The sequence below is a fragment of the Haliotis asinina genome, chromosome 10 (genome assembly GCF_037392515.1).
Source record: "Haliotis asinina isolate JCU_RB_2024 chromosome 10, JCU_Hal_asi_v2, whole genome shotgun sequence".
NCBI classification, from domain to species: domain Eukaryota; kingdom Metazoa; phylum Mollusca; class Gastropoda; order Lepetellida; family Haliotidae; genus Haliotis; species Haliotis asinina.
In genome coordinates, this window is record NC_090289.1 from 49,465,282 (window position 1) to 49,487,667 (window position 22,386).

At 44.8% G+C, this 22,386-nt stretch overlaps 1 protein-coding gene across 1 annotated transcript in view; it reads left to right on the top strand.

Annotated features, from left to right (window-relative positions):
- The first annotated feature begins 4,939 nt into the window (after positions 1-4,939).
- LOC137298380 (uncharacterized) overlaps positions 4,940-22,386 on the top strand; it is a 28,213-nt gene continuing 10,766 nt past the window's right edge. Inside the window, exon 1 of the mRNA XM_067830630.1 lies at positions 4,940-5,029. The gene's annotated coding sequence lies outside the window, so the exon portion shown is untranslated. The remainder of the gene's footprint in view (positions 5,030-22,386) is intronic.

Sequence of the window (22,386 nt, forward strand, 5' to 3'; positions counted from 1 at the left end):
TAATGCTGGACTATTGCTAAAAGCGGTGTAAATCTAACGTGACTCGTGCAAAATGTAACACAATATGCTTACAAATAAAATAGACGTTACTGGTGGCATATCTGCGAGAACAGCTACCAACGTTTCATCTTCATGTGAGGCAGAGCGACCCAGGATAATGGCTCGCCAAAACGGAACTGATGTACTCCACTTGTTTCCCCCAACATGCATTCGCCCAATAACAAGCGCATGCACTAACCCAGCTCTATCCAAAAGACAGTTTTCAGACCTCTTTTGGATCACTTTTGACATACGACAGGACAATATTCAAAATGTAATAGACGTTGTAATCCAAATGGGTAGCAGCTGCACTTGATATATATGTCTGCATTTGGATATGAGATGGAATCTGCAGTATTCCACCAACATCATGGCGGGAGACACAAGAAATGGACTTCGTGCACAGCACACAAGTGGAGAATCAAATCCATGTATTTCAATAACCCTCGAGGTGTGTTATTGTCAACAGTAGCGACGTCACCAGCAGTTATGGAGCATACATTCCGTTGTGTCTAGGCTGCCAGTTGTACTTACCGGCACTCTTCTTTCGAAGGGCAACCTGGCTGACCCACGCCTCCGTGCATTTTACTATAGACCACAGTAGTTAGTGTGCCTTTCAATGTATGCTGAAATGGTAACTGGATTTCGATGTCTATACCTATCTATGGTATTTCTCCTACCCCAAGGGACCCTATCTTCTTTTAGTTTGGTTTCCATAGCTGTATGGAACTAATCCCACAAGTGGTTTCAAAGCATTTGCCGAGTCACGGCATACCTCGGTTTCGTGGTGAGCACATTTTCTAGTCATGGCTCGGGCAGTAGGTCGTTCTCTATCCAAGTAGAGTGAGTGAGTGAGTGTTTTACGCCGCATTTAGGAGAATGTCTGCAAATTCACGATGGACACCACAAATGGACTTCACGCATTGTATAGAACCCGTGTCTTTGGCTAACGAGCGAACGATTTAACCACTACCCTACTGTCCTCGACACTTTCAGCATCAAAGAACTGAAAGTCTGAGGTGCTCCCTTTTAGACATTTCTAGAGCGGATGTACATACACCATTTTACACTTTAGCAATGTTTGAACTTTAATGGAAGTTTTGCTGTGGCAAGAGTCCTTGACTGTGGAGGTTTAGCAGCGACCGGAAACCATACACTGTTCGTGTTCATTTTTCCCATTTCTTTTGTTGATCATTATGTTTTATTGACATATAACACTACAACAAAAACACCAAAGTAATCATTTTAGTATATGTACATACTCCCTCTGATACGGCCTTCCCTACTTCATGGAGCTCCAGATTCACATATCTACAAATCATAATCATGATGTGTTGGTAGTGTGTTCAGAGAATACGTTTCAGACTTCATTCTGACCAGATTCTTTTATGAAATCTTATTCATCTGTTACACACTAGGCAACAGCGGTGTCCATTTCATTTCGTCACATTGTAGGTTCTTATTTGATTTAGAACATTGCAAAACATATATATGAACACATCTGTGCAGCTATGCTGTTAGCCTCCTTCTTAAGCTGAGGAGACGTCCAAAACAGAAACGTGTGCTGTTATACATTTTATTGAAAGAAACATCCTTGTTCATTCACTTTATGATGCATGTGACATGATGTATATAAAGTCTTTCACAACAGTGAAGCCTAGAAGTTGAAGGATGTCAAACTAGATATAACGTATGGTAAAAATTTCTTTCATTAAAGCGATGTTCAGGTATAGATCATTATGCTGTTGGCCATTGCCATGTTGGGAATGCCATGTTTGAAATCTGTCACACCCACGTGCTCCTTCAAGCGGGGACAAGCATCCTCTGACAAAGCAATGGCATTTGACAGTTCTAAACTGACTAGCAAAATAAAGCATACCAAGGGTTGCCATTTCTCAAAATTTAAAGAAATAATTTTGTAGGTAAGTTATGCACTGAAGTATGTCGCTCTGACGCAGCAAATTGATACCTGCTGTGAAATTCACGTGCACATCGTGAATAAAACGTCGAAGTGATAAATTGTATGAACCATGATTTTGAGGTTCACTTGCACTAAGAGTATGAAAATAGTGTGCGGACAGGTTACACATACAGTTTGAAAAAGACCACTACAGATATGCCACGACTGTCAGCAGTTGATCGTGACAGGGCCATAAGTATGCTCCACTGGTACCGTCACCAGCGGCGAATTCCCTTGACCAGCGCGTCAGTCGACACACGGTGGGAAGACGTCTTCGAGCAGCAGGTATCAAAGATTACAGACCTTTTTAAGGGCAGGTGTTGATTCCTGAACACAGACGTCACAGATTGCGTTGGGCCCGAGTTGTTCGTCGTTCATCGACGAGAGGAACAACGTGATACGTTCTACAGTGGCCAGCACGTTCTCCAGACATGTTCACGATCGAACACATGTGGGATGCAGTAGACAGACGCGTGCGGAAACGCCCTAACACAGAATAGACAGCAACTTGCACCATTGAAAGACATGTTAAACCAGTGTGTCATTAGTTACCTATAACCAATTGCATAGTATTTACCCATGTATTAAACATGTGACATACTTAACCCTGGTGATAAGAAGTATCGTGACGATAAACATTAACTCACTCATAAGAGGTTTCGGGGGTCTTGAAGTCCGTCTCCTATATTCGTATCATTTACGTTTGTTACGCATGCTAGAAAACACGTGAAACGTGTAAATTGTAAAGTTGACTGTTCATTATCTTAACAACACTGTAAATGCTTTTAAATACTGCGCCATCCTGTGGTCACCTCTTAAGCGCTAACGTCACATGAAGTCATTCAGTATGTCCTTGGCCGTATTAATTTGCAGATGTTTCTGTACCAGTCTGTTCGTAGCCGAAATGTGACAACCAAGTCGACAACCAAAGTTTGTCAGACATTCTTGCATTGACCAAGCCTAATATTTGCCACCTTACACTGTTACAGCAATGATGAACAACAATCAAAAATACAGTTCATCATTATTTCAAATAATACCTTGATTTTGTGTCAACGGATATGTGTGTGTTTAACAAAATCTTTGCCTGTTATTACCGAGCGATCGGAAGACAGTGATCAAACATTTCACGAAGCACTTGTAAAAGATCACTTTTATCTCCGAAATTGACAAAACACGCTGTCATTCCTGGCATAAGAAAACTCATCACAATCTGCGTTGTGGAGATGACTTCTACAGGAAATATTAAGTACTACGTACGAGATATTATGATCGTGATACAGCTGTTATGTCGTTGGTGGAGGCGTGACCAAACGTCGGTGCAATCACGCAACTCTGCTTACACAGTTTACAAGGAAACCCGAAACGATGAAAATAGTAGAAACAATTTACATGGACGGATGGAGAATACTGACAATGTCATGATTCCCTTTCCTATTTTATTATTTCACGACCAAGCGTGACTCAAAGAAACTTTTAACTTGGGAAACCGGAAGCAGGCCGAAATTAGACAATGTAGACAGAAATATAACCCAAATAAATGTGATTGGCATTCACATTGAAGAGGCTTCTCCCTGAAACTCTCAACCCCACCCCTCAAAACCATAAATTGTGAGAGGCCCCTAAATCTTTTGTCTATCATCATACCAAATATATGCCGAGAGACTTCATCTTTGTAACATAGTTTGCATTACCCAATCATATTTGCGCGGCGTCTTCAATCGGTTCGACCGTTCAGTGTGTGTTCGTATGGATTAAACATAACGTGGTTAACTAAACAATCGTCGAATCCTCAATGTCTCAAGCTATCATAACAGTAACTGACTGTCCTGTTTGAAAGACAATAACAGCTGCAATTGTTTGATATTTATCCCAAGCTTAAATGATTGTTTCCCCAAACAGCAATCTTTAACAGGTCATGTCCAATTGTGAATACATCGGTTGTTGAAAGGGGAAGGAAAAGGTATTAATCAAAATATTTCAAGAATATGGCACCACGGACTTTCTAAAATGAGAGACAGGGAAGAAACTTTACTTTGGCACCCATTCTGTTGTGGGTCATTAATTTATCTTTCACTTTCCTTTTACGTAAGTTTCAAGGGGATTATGGATGGGGAGAGGGGAGGGGAGGGGGGCAGGAGCTATTCACATTATACATGCTTCAACTATAAAGTAAGGACAGTCCCTAAGCGAAACGTGCTTTCAGTTAGATTACGTGGTATAAATCTAAACCGAAAGGTCGCTCTATATGCAATAAACAATAAGTTTTTATGCCTCATTATCATATTCGGGATCTGTTGGTCAGACAAGCAAAGACAAGGTTCATAGACCGAAACTCAAATAAACTAAACTTTCTTCAAATAGTTGTTATAGGGTTGGAATGACATAAGCAGTACGATACAAAAACAATCACATAATTGCTTGATAGTACTACACCCTCGGTAGGAAACGAAACAGTCCTAGCTTTTGTCAGCAAAGGGCGAGATTTTACACGTTCAGGCCGGCCGTATGATCTTGACGTATTTTCACTGGCCTGACAGGACATCATTTGTTCATCTAATCGAACACACCTGGTACTAGGAAAAATGAGCGTGCTCGATAAGCTTGTCTATAAATAACCCCAACACGTACTATGGCAAAGCCATGGCTGATATGGGCTCGTTTGCTGTTATTTAGTCCATAATTACATCATCAACTAATCACTGACTACTGCAATAGTGCTTTGTTTTAAGGAGAGGCAATGGGTACAGACAGCACTACCTCATGTTTAAGGACGGCGACTTGACTGACATGTATACGGCGCAGTTCTCAGAATCAGGCAGATTGCATTAGGTAGAGGCAATAGGTACAGTCAGCACTGCTCAATGGTCGTCATATATGGGGTGCAGTTCTAGGAATGTGAGTTGAGTTCCTGGTAAACCTGATAACGCTTTTCTAGGAAACCGTTTGAACTAAATACGTTTTCCGTTGTTCTGTGCCCAACCGGAGATATGTGGGGACTTCATTTACGTTTATTTTCTGGACTGACACGTATGTAGCACACAATTTACTCATACATCTTCCGTACACAGACGGCTGCTCAGTATTGAGACAACGAATGTCTCGTCTTAGACTGCACATTATATCAGGTGTCATTAGCGATACATGCACGTTCATGATGTCATATAATTCATGTTTTCCTCTTAACAGGTGTACCGGACTGTCCGATGTGCACATCTAGACCTACAGAATGTCTATACTAAACCCGCTGTAAAGTGAATCCACACGAAATGAGGAAGCGTTTTTAATCACTGTTGTCATATGATACTGTATATATTTCCCATGTTTTAAAATTCAAAAGTACGCTGTCAAACATAATATACTGTAGCTGAAAAATCCGTAAGAGTTTACTTGCAGAAGACAGCATCTGGCCATCGTATTTGCAACTGGACAGCTATTCTTCTAATTTTGATAACATTATGCTTATTAAGAGTTTTAGGTGGCTGCATTCAAGGACGATTTACAATATACCGAGTCACGTCTGGTCGACCCTTTTCGAGAAATGATTGACAAGGGCAAAGCTTTCTCTTTTCCATTTTATAAGAGTTTTGACATTTGTAAATGTGCAATTCACTGCCTCGTTCACGTTACTAAAATAGTAACAGCGTGTTGCAAAACAACCACGCAGGACTCACGGAAGAGTCCGCTAAAGGACGGTGGAGTTGGGTAGGGTTGAGCCGGGGTAGGGTTGAGTAGGTGTACGATTGGAGTTGTGGTGTTGGGGGTCGGGTGTTGTCGATGTTACAGTCGAGCAGGGTCGTGCCTTGACTGTAATGGGACCGTATCGTGGCTCTCGGCTACCAAATAACAGACGTATATCCCTGGTGGGTCATGGCAACATAGATAAAACTCCCTAAACTTCAGCAAGACAGAGAACTACCAGACCGGTTAGAAAGTTGCCAGTCCAGAATTTTCTGGATAAAGAAAAAATAAGAAGAACGTAAATAAGTGAAGTGAAACAGCTTAATGTTTTCATTTCTGTTTCAGTCAAGGCTTAAGTCATTATACATTGTACTTTGAGTCGGATTTGTCCAAGACCATCGGGCGCGCATTTTTATATAACTGACCGTCCCGGACGGTCGGGCAGGCGTGAGTTTGCAGCGATGATATTATACAATGAAATATTCATTTGCCTTGCATTTTGTTACAAGAGTCATGACCAGAATGTCAAACATGAGGGTTTAGCAAACATACAAGCATTAGAGGAAGGTCAATGGTTTCGGTATGTTAGTGCCTCTGAAGCCTGTCACTCCAACCCCTTCTATATTAGTGGGTCTCTGGTGTATTTATCTCTCATGCAGGGTTGAAAAAGGGGGTAAAATACTTCATGGAATAATCCTGTTTTTATGATAAGATAAGACTGAAGATGCAACCGTAGTGAGGTACTGGATAATAGGGTTGTATCTAGCATTACAGACAGTCTGGACTTCCGCATGATTGTTGCAAACAAGGCTTTGCAATCTGTCAGTACTATCTAAAAATAAAACTTTGCAACCTATCGGGATTAATCGAAAAAGTGGCTTCCTACGTGCCTGTAGATTTGCAGCAATATGTCCCTGCTCTCTGACCTCCTTTATGTTTGTCAAACAGCTGCTTTTAACCAGCCAGATTATAACTGTATTGATGGTTAAATCGTTGTAGGCACATGGTGTATCCCTTTCAAAACAGTTCCTGTGTTCAGTTCATACTTTACTGTAAGAGGTCTATGTGCACACCTGCATGTGTTTAGGTTAAAAGAAGGTTTTTCTAGGCTCGGCTATCATAGCTGTTTGTGTTAGTAATATAGCAAAGAAAGGTAATACTCCTACCTGGACTACATCGACAGAGGTTAAAATGAGTGTCATCATTATACAATGTGTCTGCTGTGTATACTGAAAGATATGGACCCACTACTGATTTTCAATGAAGACGGTTGAAGAGTTAGTAAAAATTGCTACTCTTGACGTTTAGCTCTATCATGTCATGTTATCAGAAAGAGTTGTGGAGCTCAAGCGGGAAATGGGAGGCCGTATTTAAGCTATATTATTGTATTTCAGAGGCTGTAATAATTTGTCACAGGTTGACAATTAATTGCTTAAGTTTTAACTACTCAAGTCACCCTTGACCTGAGACTAAATGCTGACGACGGGTTGCAACAGCAGAAGAAGTGTAAAGTAGATCTTTCGTGGCAAAATGATCTGTATATAGATGAAGGTTAAGTACAAATCTGGAACTTTATCATGCCATTTGTGTGTATATATGTACGGTATAAACAGGAGTAGTATAGGGAATGGGGGTTCTGGACCACTTTCAAAAAAAGTCTCTACAACGCCTTATTTAGTAAATAAGGCGTTGGTTGGGCCCTTAGCTCTTGCTACTATTACCCCTACTACAATGTCACGTTTAACGTGTGTTGGTAGGAGGTAACACTGTGCCGTACGGTACGATCAATAATTCTTCTCTTACAAACCCCCTACCCGGCCCATCCCTCAAGTAGTATAAGTTAGGTTCGTCGACTTTCATATCCACTTTATCTATGTTGTAAGTTTTGACTGACCATATAGGATCGGTGGCCCGCTTACGGCTATCACCCTCGTGTTCCCCCGGCTGGTATAGATACCTCACTAGGGCCCTATCTGGTATCTGTTTCTCCTTCCCACGCAATGGAGCGGCCGACTCTGCAACTATTGATTTTAGTTTGATAGCGTCTGCCGGTTTCTTACCGGTGAGACGGGTGACTTCATGGTTGATTGCCGACACCACCTTGGGTAACCTCGTGACCCATTCAGTCGATCGTTTTCCAGGGGTGGCCATCTCCCTAGCATACTGATGGCCGAACAAGCGCTCAGCCAAAGTCCTATTAAATCTCTCAACTATGGCTTGGCTGCGATGGGCTCCGGCCGTGCCACGCCTGACCTTTGTATCGTGTTTGGCTAGCAGTTGTGACACGGCACCCATGAACTCCCGTCCGGGGTCAACTTGCAGCTCTGTTGGCCACGTCAGCGGGCTGCGTTTGTATATGCGTTCGAATCCTCTGGCTACCTGGGCTGAATCTTTCGTGGTCAAGGGTTCGGCTTCCTTGTAACGACTGGCTACGTCCACTACGGTTAAGGCATACTTGTACCTCTTGTCGTGGGGTAGGAACAGTAGGTCTGCCTGGTGAACGCTATTAGGTATGTTAATACCGAACCTCCTTCTAGGCACGTAGCGTGGTGCCGGCAAGTAGATCTGCCACAGGGCTTGTTTTTCAAGCCACGCTTTGGCTTCCTCCGGGGGTACTCGCGCTATTTTAGCTAGCTTATCTACTGCGCTAGCTCCTTTCCAGTACCCACGCGGGCTGTAGTAAATAGCCTCAAATTTTTTCATGTCCATACGCGTATGTGTTTATCCCATCAATAGCTATCCAACGTTTCGTGTCCATAGGCGACAGGGACGTCTTGTTTATAGTCAGTCCGTATATCTTATGTCCATCACTTCTAAGTGTGTTCATTTTATGCCTAAAGGTACGGGTCTTGAACAGGGCTTCCTTGAATCTGGCGTGTTTGATGTGTTGTTTCACCACATACTTCTTAACCCCCTTAGCCTTCCGGATCTCACTATTGTCGGCTTTCAGTATGGAGTACATCTTAGGTCTCAAACCTATGTACTCGGCTATGGGCGTGCCAGCACACTCGTCCTTCATCTTACCTAGGACCTTTTTATTTACCGTACTGTGTATGGTATGGGTCTTAGGGTAGTCGCTGGTGTCGTATAAATCGAGGTGTTTTTTCATGTCCTCGTACACGTCCTCGGTTCGAATTTCTAACAGCAGGGAATCCGTGTCAGTGTACAGCACTTCACACCTGTCACCGTACTGTTTCTTGAGCTCGTTGTAGTAAAAGTCGTACATCAGGTGTTTGGATAAATCGAGGATGCTCATCCCCACGTAAACAGGCCGGTTGAATTTTATGTGGCTTTTCTTCATGTGTAGGGCAACCAGGTTGTCTGTGAATATCTTACTACGGTTGAATGCCGGACTGACTATCAATCTCCTGAGCTTGTCTTCCTCACTCGACCGAACCAGCTTCACGGTCACGCGTTTCCTCAGGTTCTCCATAGTCTTACCAAACACCGAGTTGTTCATGAGCTTGTAGAGATTTTTCTCAAAATCACTGGTGGCTTTTTTTCGTAGGTCTGTGTTCATTCTGATGTAGGGCTCCATCCATGGGCTCTGGTCGAACATGAGCACCCTGTGTATTTTGGTCAGCCTCATACCCAACGACAGGTACAGATGTAGGTTGCGATAGTGAACGATGTACTTGGTCTTATTCATTAAGTTAGGAACGAGTTTTTCAACGTCTGTCACACGCCCACCTAACAAGTTATGTTGGTACTCAGACATCCAGTCTGGGTTAACCCTCATACGTTCGGGGGCCAGGGGGTAGCTGTTGTGTGATGTGTGTAATTCCTTGGTATACTCTAAGTCAACCTCGAGGATATACCCTTTGTTCGAATCTGGTGCAACCCCCATAACATCAACGTGGGGTACCCATTCGAATCCCCCTGTAGGTAGATACTGGCTCATGGCCCAGCCGTACAGGTTGTTTGCGTCGAGGTAGAGAATGTGATTGGTTGGCTTGTTAGGATCGTAACCTTTCACGTATTGATTATTTGCTTTCGCGTATCGTTTGGATGCCATGGAAATCTCACCTCGCAAGCCTTTCTCAATGAATAGGTGCATGTCGTAATCTGTGAGCAATTCCAAATTAACTCCGGTCTTTTTAAGCAAGGCGTCCCACGACAGACCTGGGCTGGTGTAATACCATGCGGGGTCGAGTTTATACTGCTTGAAACACGTCCGCCTAAACGTCTCAAACACGTCGGCTAACAGCAGTACATCTGTCCTCAAGTACAGGTCGTGATAATCACCCAGGTTCTTACAACCCAGTTTATTCCATACGTTAGTCGCGTGCGAGTAATCATCTCGTGAGACGGACGCCTCATTCAGCTTGCTATAAAAGCAGTCAATAAGGGGTAGTCTGGTCTCGGTGAACTTGACCCAACTATCCATGTACTCATAGGGGTACACACCCTTCCTCATAAGCAGGGGTCTAGTCTCAGCGTCTGTGTATCGATCGGTAATAGGGGAGGTATTGTTGGCCTTGACCAGACTGTCGAGTGACGACAGGAGGAACTGAAACGAGTCAATGAACCTAAGTCCTTTTAAGCTGAAGGAGATGTATCTCTCCATGTTGTTGGGGATGCACGTTATATTACCATCGATTTTCGCGATGGCCTGCATGATCAAGTGTGAGTCGTACCCTCTCAAGTTGTGAAAGACAACGGGGATGTTTATTGTCTTAGGGTTGATTTTAAGCTTGAGGTTGCACGCGCTGTGAGCGGCGCCTCTATGCTTACCAGTTATGTGGCAGTGATCTCTCACCGAATCACCGTTAAGTGGTGAGTCACACACGTGACAGTTAGTGCTACTAGCGTGAGCTAGCCTGTCGACTCGGGTCATACGCATGGGAGCGATTCTATACAATGCATTCCTAATAATTTTTTCTTCCTCCTGCAAACACTTTAGAAACCTTTCAGCCGCGTCAGGGCCCCTATACACTACCGGAGCTTTCGTTTCCCCGTCACAACGGACGACAATGTATCCAAACCCACAGGCTTTATGCTCTTGTGTTTTGTGGGTGAAGCTCTCACCACTAGGGGATGTGGGGGATTCTCCCACAACCAAGGCTTCGAAGTCGGCGTATATGATATAAGGCACAGACATTTGGTTCTTGTGGTTACCGAATTTTAGGATATTATCACCTTCCTTAGGCATGTCGACTCGTATGGCCGTCTGCCCCACACCTTGACAATCCTCCCGGTGGGATTCTAATAAATCAGCTCGTGTGAAGCCATGTAGGCATCGTTCACAGAAGTGGGTCTTTTCTCTGTGTGCCGATTGGTCATACAACAGCCTGCTAAAGTGTTTTATCCATGTGTAGTGATACTTGTCACCTCGCTGGATCATGAATATATTGATAACTTGGCGATCCTTCACCCCGCTGACCCTGTGTACTATTGTTGTGTTACCTTCGTGCCCAAAGATATTTATAGCCAGATTATTCTGTTTTTCTACTTTAGTGATCTGGGATATGGGGGTGGGTTCATCTATACCATCCCAGTTGAGCCCATCGTCTTGGGGATAGCTAGAAAGCCTATCTGAATGAGTGTCAGCTGGAAATAAGGCTGACCTGATAGCTAACCTCAGGCAATCGTTTCCTCTATTCTTAACGTTTACTATGGCATGTTTGTTCCTATAGTAGGGGGGCAAGGCTAGGTATGACCCGCCTCTGAATGGCACGTAGTTAGCTATGTCTAGATAGACATTATCGATTTTATCTACAGCCCACCCAGACCCCAAGTGTGTAGCGTTCTAGGTATTCTCGTATCTGCTGAAAACTGGTATCGATTGATGCGTCAATGGTCTCTGTATGTGTGACAACCTCTTGTTTACCTCAGAAGTAAGGCTGAACATACTCAGTGGTACTCCCAACCTGCTTATCGAGCGACATTTTCACTGTGATCTGAAACTTGATACTTCCTAGGTTATTTAGTTCCTGGTTGACCTTATCAGCTATCAGAGGCTTGATATCTGTAATGTCTATGTTTCTATCAACGTGCATGTGCCAACCTCTCAAATAGTTGCCTACAGCGCGCTCAGTGCGCACGAACTGTAGGTCAATAGCTCTATTCTGTCGTAATAATTCTAAAAGTTGTGGTTTCCTCATACGGGAATACCCGCCTAAACCCAAATCGTGTGCCTCGGCTTTCAGTTGTTTTACAGTGGGACGTGCTACGGGGGTATGTGATAACAATTCGACTAACCCGGCTCTCCCCAGTTTTGAATAACCCGTGTATCCAAGCTGTTTTGCTTGAGCTTTTAATTGTTTTACCGTAGGGGCTTCTAAACCTAGTAATCTCAACAATGCTGACTTCCGCATTCGAGAATACCCGATCACACCTCTCTGTTTTGCGACCCGCTTAAGCTCGCGTACAGTAGTCATAGTGTTTACACCTAACTTAACCAATGTCTAATTGGAGTCTATCTTGAGCAGTCGCCTACGTTCTTTTATGTAGCCCTTTTTATTCTCGTAGATGAGTTGATGTCTGACTACGTTCGCTCCGTGAGCTTTACATAGACAGTAGTGTCCTTTAACCCCGATACCACACACTGAACACGTGTAGTTAGGACTTCCCATATGGAAACAACAGAACCTAGTCCTGCATTTCCTACCACAGGCCTCGGTCTTCCCCATAAGTTTGTATTCACATCGGTATGGAGCGGGTCTCATGTTTACTTATATAGGTATTTAATTTAATTGCTTCGCAACCAACGCAGTAGCTGCTATACCCAACACTATGAAGCCCAGTTCACGATTCATTTGTCCCTTGGATGGTGTGTAGTACTGAGCGAGTGTGGGTTTATTGAGCGGTTCCAATCGTTTACCAGTTAGTAGGTAGTATTCTTTCATTGCTTCATCGACATCGTTGAATGTTTGAACGGCATGGTTTTCACGCTGGAGTTGTTCGTTAATAAAATCGATCCTCTGGAGGCGTTTTTTAGCGTACTCGGCCTGTGCCTTTTGTAATTTCTCAGTAGCGAGATCGTGCCGCTTCCTTTCTTCCTGTATTTCAGCCGCGTGGTCATCTCGTAGTTTCGAGAAGAGGAAATTACTCCCGGAAAATGCCAGGGCATTCACTAACGCCCCACCGACCATCATAGCTATCGTGGCCATCCTATATTCATTTCATTATATTTTCAGGTATTATCCCTTGTTTTACTAGGATGTCTTTTGTGGCCATCGCCATACCAAGGTTCATTATGAGCATACCCATATCCTGCAGGTTGAAATCTAGCTTGATAGTTGGTTGTTTAAGCACCATTTTAGTCAACCGAGCGTACCCTACGGCTAGACTGGCGACCACTGTGGCGTGGTATGCGTCGTTGACGAACGTTTTCCCCTCAGACATTATGTATATGATATAAAAATATTTAAATTATAACATGATATGCGGGTCGACAGTGGGGGGTACCACCTCACTGTTGGGGGGCTCACTGTGGGAGGGTACCCCCACGTATAACCATGTTATAACCACGGCAGCGCCTACAGCCAACAATAGTCGGGGGTTGATAATTTTATGTTGGTTACACCACCGTTTTTTACCGGCAGCTACTCACTTAGGATTCTTCCGCCTGGTTACTGTTGGGGGTACCCCCACTGGGGTCACTTCCCCCACTGGTTCCCTGGTCTCCACCGTCACCTCGGGAGGGGTCTCCACCGTCACCTCGGGAGCAGCATCCATCTATACTATTATTATTATTTTTTCTCTCAAATTGACAATGCTTTGCCGTGATAATCGCCGCCATCACTGGAGCCAACAACATGCCATATTTGTGGTACAGCTCGCAGCTGATAGAGCTCACGGCGTGTTCGATAAAAGGGTCTTTCTCGAGGTCCTCCCACAGATAAAGTCGGCGCTCTGGTGGAATGGGAAGGAAGTATGACACAATACCGGTGTATATCTGGGTCATAGCCGATCCTATTGTCTTTGTCATTTCTGCTCCGAGCCGGGACTCGTATCTAGCGTACAGCTTATCGATTTCTTCGGCTGACATTTTGTGAATTTTATCCGGAGTGTAGTCTCCAAAGTAATGTTTGGCTTTGCCGCCAACAGCCAACGCCACCAGTTTCTCTCGCTTGTCATCATCCACTACCAACTGTTCGAGCAATTCCTCACACTCCATCTTATAATATAACAAGTAAGATTTAGTTTTAACTATATAATACCCGATGCAGACAAAACACAGAGAAATGAAGGTTAAGTTGCACACGACAAACACTTCAAATATCATAGCTATACTTAGTATTTGCTTAGCTTTAGCTTAGCTTTGCTTAGCTTTGCTTAGCTTTGCTTAGCTTTAGCACACCCTATATGCTACTGGTTGGTCGGTCTTGAGCACGAGCTTAGCGTGTTTAGTTTCAGCGAGCTGTTTCTTCACCCGTTCCCGTTCTAATTTACTCATCACATCGTTCTCTCTCAAACACTCCTCGAACGAATCCATGTCCTTGCAGTGAAGTATGGCCACCCATCGCGTCTGCTCCCTGAGGTCTTTCAACACCAAGTTGAACTTCTGCGTTAACACCCAGACGCTGTGATTTGCATGCCGGCCGGAGAAGGCCATGTACGATAGCATGTCTCTCTTTTTTGTTATCTCGCGATTAGCGCTGCAGTCGTCCAGTATGAACAGCGTCGGTTCCCCTTTAAATTTCTCGTGAAGAGCTTTCAACCAGTCCTGCAGGCGTGTTCCAGGGTCGATTTTGTGTACGTCCGGGTCCGTCATCACCCAAGGTCACGCGTACGTTTTATTCATGCTCAGAGTAGGGCACATGATAACGATGTTATCGAACACATCCTTGTAGTAACCCTCCAACATATCCAACACGAAAACGGTCTTCCCACAGCCAGTCTGCCCGCACACTATGGCGCAGTGTGGGTCAGTGGGGAGGTGGAGGTCAGTAGATGGCTTGCACGAATCTCCCATTGTCTGTATTAAGTTGCGCGTCCATAATAACGTACAGATATAATTTCAACTTACCAGCGGGTTGAGCCTTCTTAGTAATCTGGATGGTTATCCCTTCGCTGCCGTTATCTATACGGCGCCCGCTACCATGCAGTTTATCATCATCCGTGGATCGCATGTCCAACCATAGGGCGTACTTGGTGGTCAGGTATTCACCGATCTGCACGGAGCCGAGGTCCAGGTCCTTTGTTATGTAATCCCCCACTGGTAGCTTTTTTATCTCATCCCACTGCTGGTGTGGTCTCATACCATGACTGAATAGCTGGTTGGGCATGCCCTCGATGGTCACTTCCACCTTTTCAATCTCGGGGTTGAAAAACTTCTCGCTGTCCCTCCGGAATGGCTCGTAATCCTCCACGGGGACGACCAGGATACCTTTCATCGATCGTGCCGGCACGTTCAGGTTGATATTCCACACAGTGTCGCTCTTATCTCGCACGACTGATCTATGCCTCAGTACGCGATCGTACAGCATAGCCATCTTCCCAGAGTACTGGCTTCGAACCTGCCTGGCCAGCTCCGGGCTAGTGACCATGTCGAACTCCAGAGAGATGTTGTCTATGGCATAACTGGCCTCATCACCGTTCGGCGTACGCACTACTTTGCTATAGTCGTTAAACGTGAGCTCGTATTCGAGCCTATCACCCAGCGCGGCCTGGTAAAACGGCGCGTGTCCCGTGAGCAACTCGAAGTTGAGCGGCACGCAGAATCGATTCCCGTATGCTCGAGCGATGGCCTTTTCACCGTCCGATAGCTTGTCTAGCTGGTCTGGCGTGAAGGCATACCCTATGCGCGACCGGGTTGATTTGCTGATGCCCTGGTACACATCATTGACTCGTTCTCCCTCGCTTTTGAAGAGATCCCCGTAGCAATGAAACACGTCGCTGTCGTCGATGCTCAGCACCTCGTTACCGCTGATCTTGACGGTCGTTTTCTTGATGATAGCTCGACCCACGTTCCGCACTAGCTCGCGTTTGTCGTTGTCGGAGGTCAACGTGATATTGAACGCCAGTCGAACAGTGCCAGGTACAATGAGGTCATTCTCACCAAGGTTTGGAAATCTAACCAGCAGAGTTTGATTCTGGTCTATCTTGCTGGGATTGTTGGTGATGGTCACCGACTGGCGCACGGCTCTGGCTCCTAATGGCTCTCTCAATCTTCTGAAAGGATCTAATTTTCTGCCGTACATTGTTATATATAAATGAAATATATTTTTAATACTAAATAATGGCTGAAGACATACCTATGGGGGAGATGTGGGATTATACTATGGATGATACAGGGGCCGAGCAGGAGACCTCATTCTCAGGTGACGCACTCATGGAGGGCGCCGTCGACGATTATTACAACGCAGTTGAAAATAAATCCAAACTCAAGCCGTTGGGAAGGGACTATTCCAGGTTTACCCTCGATAGCAATGGCACGCTGCGTTTGAAGGCTCACCCGGAGATCGATCTCGTGAATAAACGCACGAGAGAACCGCTTGCTTTATCAACACTGGGCAGTCGACATGGGAGTGACTTGATCCGCGATGAACTAGGTTTCATAGATTACGGTGGCGCGCGACCTAAGATTCCCCCGAAGGTCCGTCAAGATCTGCAAGCTTATGATATTAAAAAGGTGTTGGCCGACTACGAGAACAAGCCCTTCCCGGGTTTCGAACTTACCTTTCGGGAACTGCGGGGGTTGGACCTGTTGATGCAAACCATTCGTGGTCAGCTCTGGAAAAGCACGGCCAAAGTGAGTGAGATAGACGACCACATCAACTATGAAAAGGAAAAACTCGGTGAAACTGAGGACGAGTCTATGAAAGCCACCATCGAGGAACGAATACGTAATTTGGAAGAGGAAAGGCAGGTCTGGTTGGAGACAGCGTCCGGCTACAAAGAAAAGCTTCGATCCCAGACCAACCGTGTGCGGGAAACCATCAATCAAGTCCTCTACCGAGACACCACGTTAGCAGACAGGATTCGGATATTGTTCCGGGAGCAAGGGATCACCATCGCCAGCATTCTGACTGCATTGGGTTTCATCATATCAACCTTGGTGGTGTCACTGACAGGGGGTACTGTGGGAGTTCCCCCCCACACCCCCCGGCGGTGGTGTTAAAGACTGGATAAAAAAAACTCGGGGAAGGCCTAGCTAAACTGGCTGGTAAAGCCGCCGAAGCCCTTCCCGGCATCCTGGGTAGCATCGTCTCGTGGTTGTTGGGCGCTCTGGCTAAAACTGCCACGTGACTCAGTCAAAACCTGTGGGCAGCCATCGTCGCCGTGGCGGGTCTGGTGTACGTAGCGGCTAAGAAATTTTTAACCAAATAAGTCCCAAAGCTACCCCACCAACCACCAGGGCCGTTTTACTATCAATATGCTGCTCCTGAATATGAGGGGCCACCTCCTGTGGTGTTGGTTGAACTTTAGACTCCGGGGGCGGCGCCACTATACCCGTTTCACGTGGTGGGATGTGTGGGATATAGGGGGTGTTAATATCGGGGTTGATACCCACCTTTTGATCCGCCGTGGCTATGACTATTTTGTTGTTATAACCCACCACTTTTTTTACTCTCAGTTGCATATCACTCGGAGCCATGTACAGCCCCACGCCGAACACGTAATTGACTTTCGATCTGGCGTATTCTAACACGTTTTGGTAGCGGTCGATGGCCCGCGGGAGATCAACTGGAGAATTGATAGCATCCTCAACGTTGGCAACGAACTGTTTCTGAGCGTCGAAAGCAGTTCCCTTACCGAGGATGTTGGAACGCGTCATCGACTGCGCACCCAACAGCGCCCACACGTACATTCGAATCGAGTCGTTCAAGCGTATTGTACCAGCACGAGTGAATTCTTTTGATGCTTTTGAGATCATTTTAGTCCAGGCTGTGGCTGCATCAGGATTGGTTTGCTTTATGTAGCTGACATGGATCTTTTCATTCGTTGTGGGACCTGTAAATGTATGACGGTTTGGGTTGTATGTACCATCTGCAGAACCGGCTATATATGTTCCGGACCTGTAGAAGTACACGTAAACTATACCGAGACCATGCTTCACACCAGGAAGGCGAAAGTCTTTATTCGTTGGAATCTCAAACTCCCCACAAACACGTTCATAAGCGCGTTTATCATAGGGGTTATTCGTCATACTCCACGCTTTATCTTGGGGAAGAGGAGCACTTATTTCCTTCAATATTCGTCTCGTTTGATAATAAATATGAAACAAAATGACTGCCTTACTCAGATCGTCTATACCGTAGTCTAGTGTCACACCCGACCCTGTCGTCGCACACCACACAGCAAAGTTGAGTTGGTTCTGCCAAAACTGCATTGGGTTTTGATTCCAGTTTACCACCGCCTGCGCGTTATTAACGGTCACGATATAGTTTTCAAAGATATTAATAAAGGTTGCTTTAAACCCCGTACTACCTACCACCACGATTTTCAAGTGTGCTAAGTCCATATTATAATATATAATTTATATATTATAATATGTACATAACACTTCCAGGAATAACGAGCGGTGAGGCCGTTCAGCTGACGCACGCGATCGATAACACGTCAGGCCAACTCGAAGTCGCACTCTGCGATATCACCTACCTACCGCAATGGACTAACATCAACGCCAGCAACAATAAGCTGTTCGTCAGTGGAACTCGCAGCCAGATAACTGACTGCTACTACAGCGTGTGCTCTCTAAACGACGAGGTCTTCAAACCCCTGGGAGCCGAACTCAAGATGAACGACTCAAACGGTACAGTGGTGTTAATCAACAACGGAAGAAACCCCTTGAGGCTCGGCCGACCATTAGCGAGGATACTCGGTATATCTCCTGACGAAATAAAACCAACAACAACCGTCACAGGCACGAAGTTACCCGATCTAGTACCGTACCGAGAGCTGTACATTCATCTCGGTCAGGTGAGCACAACGTACAACATTCAAGGAGGTCACCCTTCCACTATACTGAGAGCAGTGCCGGTGAAAACTGAGAAATACAACGACGGTAGAACCGAGTCGTTTTCACCACGGCAGTATAAGAGATTAATCCAGGGCAACATACCTGAGCTGATAATATCGGTGTTAGATATAAATCATAATCCTGTAAATATAGGATACCTCAGCTTAACGCTTCATGTAAAATGACCAGCGCACAAGGGCCCGGAGTGAAAAAATGCGTCAATATCGGGATCTCCGACCTCGGAGACACGCGCGGTTTCGACGCTCCCGGAGTAGATGGTAAATCGTACGCCTTTCAACTGAAAAACAACATTTACAAACGCATTGAAGTCACCTCCGGTGGAGCCCTAAGTGATATAGTAGATACCACAAGAGCAACAGTCAACACTAAGTACGCCCTTGTCAACACCGGTAATAACTGGATAATATACCCATCGTTCGGGGGTAAACTGTTCGACTTAGACGATGTTGAGAGCACTACCGTCGCCCGAAACAAGCCATATATGCTCGTCTTCACCGAAGATGACAAGTGGGTGTTGTTACCCGATAACGACTGGTTTCTCAATATTAGGCTCGGCTCCCCCTACGTGTTCACGGATAACAAAGACAACCACCTAAACAAAGTCGTGAACAATGGAACCCTGCTCGTGGCTTACGTCCCAACTCAGAGACGTAGCGTAGTCGTCAGCCCACTCGACACTATGGCAGCCCACATGCTATCGAGTAAACCGGCCATACAAAACGTGAAATTGCAGTTGGTGTCTGAATTCGAAGGCGTGGTCAGTATACTAGAGAGTCTACCGGCAAACTCAACACTGATCATCAAAGTCTACCTAGGGAACCATCGGGGAATGATGTCGAGATCGTGAAGGGGATCAAACTCGCGTGGGGGAAACGACACCAGTATCAAGTTTGCAACGTTTACGTGCGGGTGGGCGTCGGCTCCAACACCAGTCTGCAGGGGGTCAACGTGATCGTGGAAAACAAGATATCACTAACCAATATCTTCCTGCCTGACAACATACACTTCATGGGTATGAAGTTCACCCCTGAACTATTATCAGAAAACCAGTTGGAAATTATATCGTAATAGTATAACAATGACCAGTCATCGTCCCAACACTACGCTTAACGACCTAGGAGATACGGAGGGATTCGATCAGCCTGGTGAGGAAGACACCTTATATATCCTGCACTTCAAAGACAACGTGTACAGACGGGTGTCGTTATCAGATTTTAAAGAGCCCAAATGGCTGATCAACTTAACACTCGCCTCACCTTATATCACAATGGACGCAGATGCGTGGATCTCTAAGATTAGGAACAACGGTATCTGGGTCGGGGATTTCATTCCGGAGCTAAATAAATTAGCAGCCAATACAGGTTTTTATATCGCAAAAAATAATTTAATATCTGAAGTAGTAGACAATAAATTAACATTTGTCCACAATGGTATTTGGCCCCCTTGGTATTTTAATGGAATATTCTCCCCCTCCACACTCATCATAGAAGTCTTCTTTGCGTATTCAGACGACAAGGTAAACACCTCAAGAGGACACCAAATTTTACCCGGGTTGACAATACGCTGGCAAACCGAACACGTACGCAAATATTGTCATATTGTTATACAACGGAATCCCCCCCGTAAAACCCTCACGGGTATAGACCCCCTGGGTTCTATAAACCACTTAATAAGCCTCCGTGGGGTTTCTATTATAACAAAAAATCCTATTAGCCTCTCACCTATTACCATGAATAATAATCTACACCTTGTAAGCTTCAAATACATTGAAAGACTATTAACTGAAACCCAATTAAAATATCTTTCATAATATATATTATAGGATGGGTCTGTACCCAGTCGTAGAGGAAGTAGCGAAGACGCTGGAAACCGTAGATGGGTTCCGCTTGAGGCAGTTATGTGATGTGAAACGCCAACTAGAACAAGACCGTGACACGCGGAAAGCACTATGTAAAAAGTACCATAGAGCTTTCAATATCGTGGACGGGGCTGACACTACCCTTATGGCAACCAGTATGGGACTAGGGGCTGCAGGTGTTGGGTTGTTAGCTACCATCGTGGCTGCACCTATAGTGCTAGGTATTGAAATAACAGCTGGGGTGGCAGGGGTGTTAGGGTTGGCGCTTAAGTTAGTATCACGCAGACTGCATCGTAAGGTATTGAAACACGACGAGATCAGGGTTCTGGCCGAAGCAAAGCTCAACACAGTGAGTGAGCGTATTTCCACGGCACTCTCTGACAGTAAGATCTCAGAAGAGGAGTTTCGTTCAATCCTCTCTGAACTCACAAAATATAACGTAATGAAACAAGATATTCGATCCAAGTCTCGTAAGTCTGCTATCAGCGAGGACGAGAAAAAAAAGTACATAGAACAGGGGATACAAAAAGCCCAGCAAGCCTTTATTATGAACACCAAAGATATCATAGGCGGTTCACGTTAAACTGTTTCATCGATATAAACGTGACATAGGCCGGGTAGGGGGTTTGTAAGAGAAGAATTATTGATCGTACCGTACGGCACAGTGTTACCTCCTACCAACACACGTTAAACGTGACATTGTAGTAGGGGTAATAGTAGCAAGAGCTAAGGGCCCAACCAACGCCTTATTTACTAAATAAGGCGTTGTAGAGACTTTTTTTGAAAGTGGTCCAGAACCCCCATTCCCTATACTACTACAGGGGTGACAGGGAGACAGATGCTTTATAAATACAAGTTTCTGTATAACCCTGTACATATTCTGTGTTCTGACGTTTATCACCCTAAAGGTAAATTTTGAATTCTGACTGATCAAAAACCAAAGCACACGAAACTATGTAGGAGGATTTGTCAGGGTATGCGAACCGTACACCCCGTCAAAACTGTCACGTGACACACAACACGGGTTGTACGAATGACCTTGACTTCTGATGGAATGTGGCTGCCAAACGGCCGATCACTTTGAAAATTTAGAGTTGGCGTTTACAGTTGTAAGTATAATTAGAACAATAAGATTGTTGCTATGATTTTTAAAATTTTTTTTTTTATTTTTCCAATAAATGTGTAAAAGAAATGTTCAGTATATCACTTGTTTAATAGGCATTCTAGAAGTTGGTGAGTCAGTAATGAAACATAAATCTTTATGGATTACAACTTCTTGTTTAATACGTTGTGCGACGTTTCTAGGTAGATTCTTACATCGTTTTCAAGCTCGTTTAGCGTGCATTCTGTGTCCCCCAATCTATATCCTGTATTTCCACGTGTATCCTGTTCCCAAGTGTGTGTTTTGTATCCCCTGTCGATATTCTGTGTTAACACGTGTATTCTGTACCCATGTGTGCATTTTGTGTCCTCCAGTCTATATTCTGTATTCCCACCTGAATTCTGTTCCCTGTTATATGTTCTGTATCCCGTGGTATATTGTCTGTGTTCCCAGGTATATTCTGTTCCCAAGTGTGTGTGTTGTATCCCCGTGTTCCCACGAATATGTAATTATTCTCAGATGTGTGTTCTGTATCCCCCGGTTCATACTGTGTCTTCCATCGTGTATTATTTTCCCAGGTGTGTTCTGTATCTCTCGGTCTATACTCTGTGTTCCCAAGAGTATTCTGTTCTGTTCATGGAACGCATATTACACGACAAGTAACTGTAGGTGGATCCCCTCCCATACACAATGCACAGACACACACAATTCGCAGGATTTACCAAGAAACGTACTTTCGTTACTCGAGGAAGTCCGAATGAACAATACCATCACGAGGCAGTCCCTGGCAAAAGTACATGACATATATCGTGCAT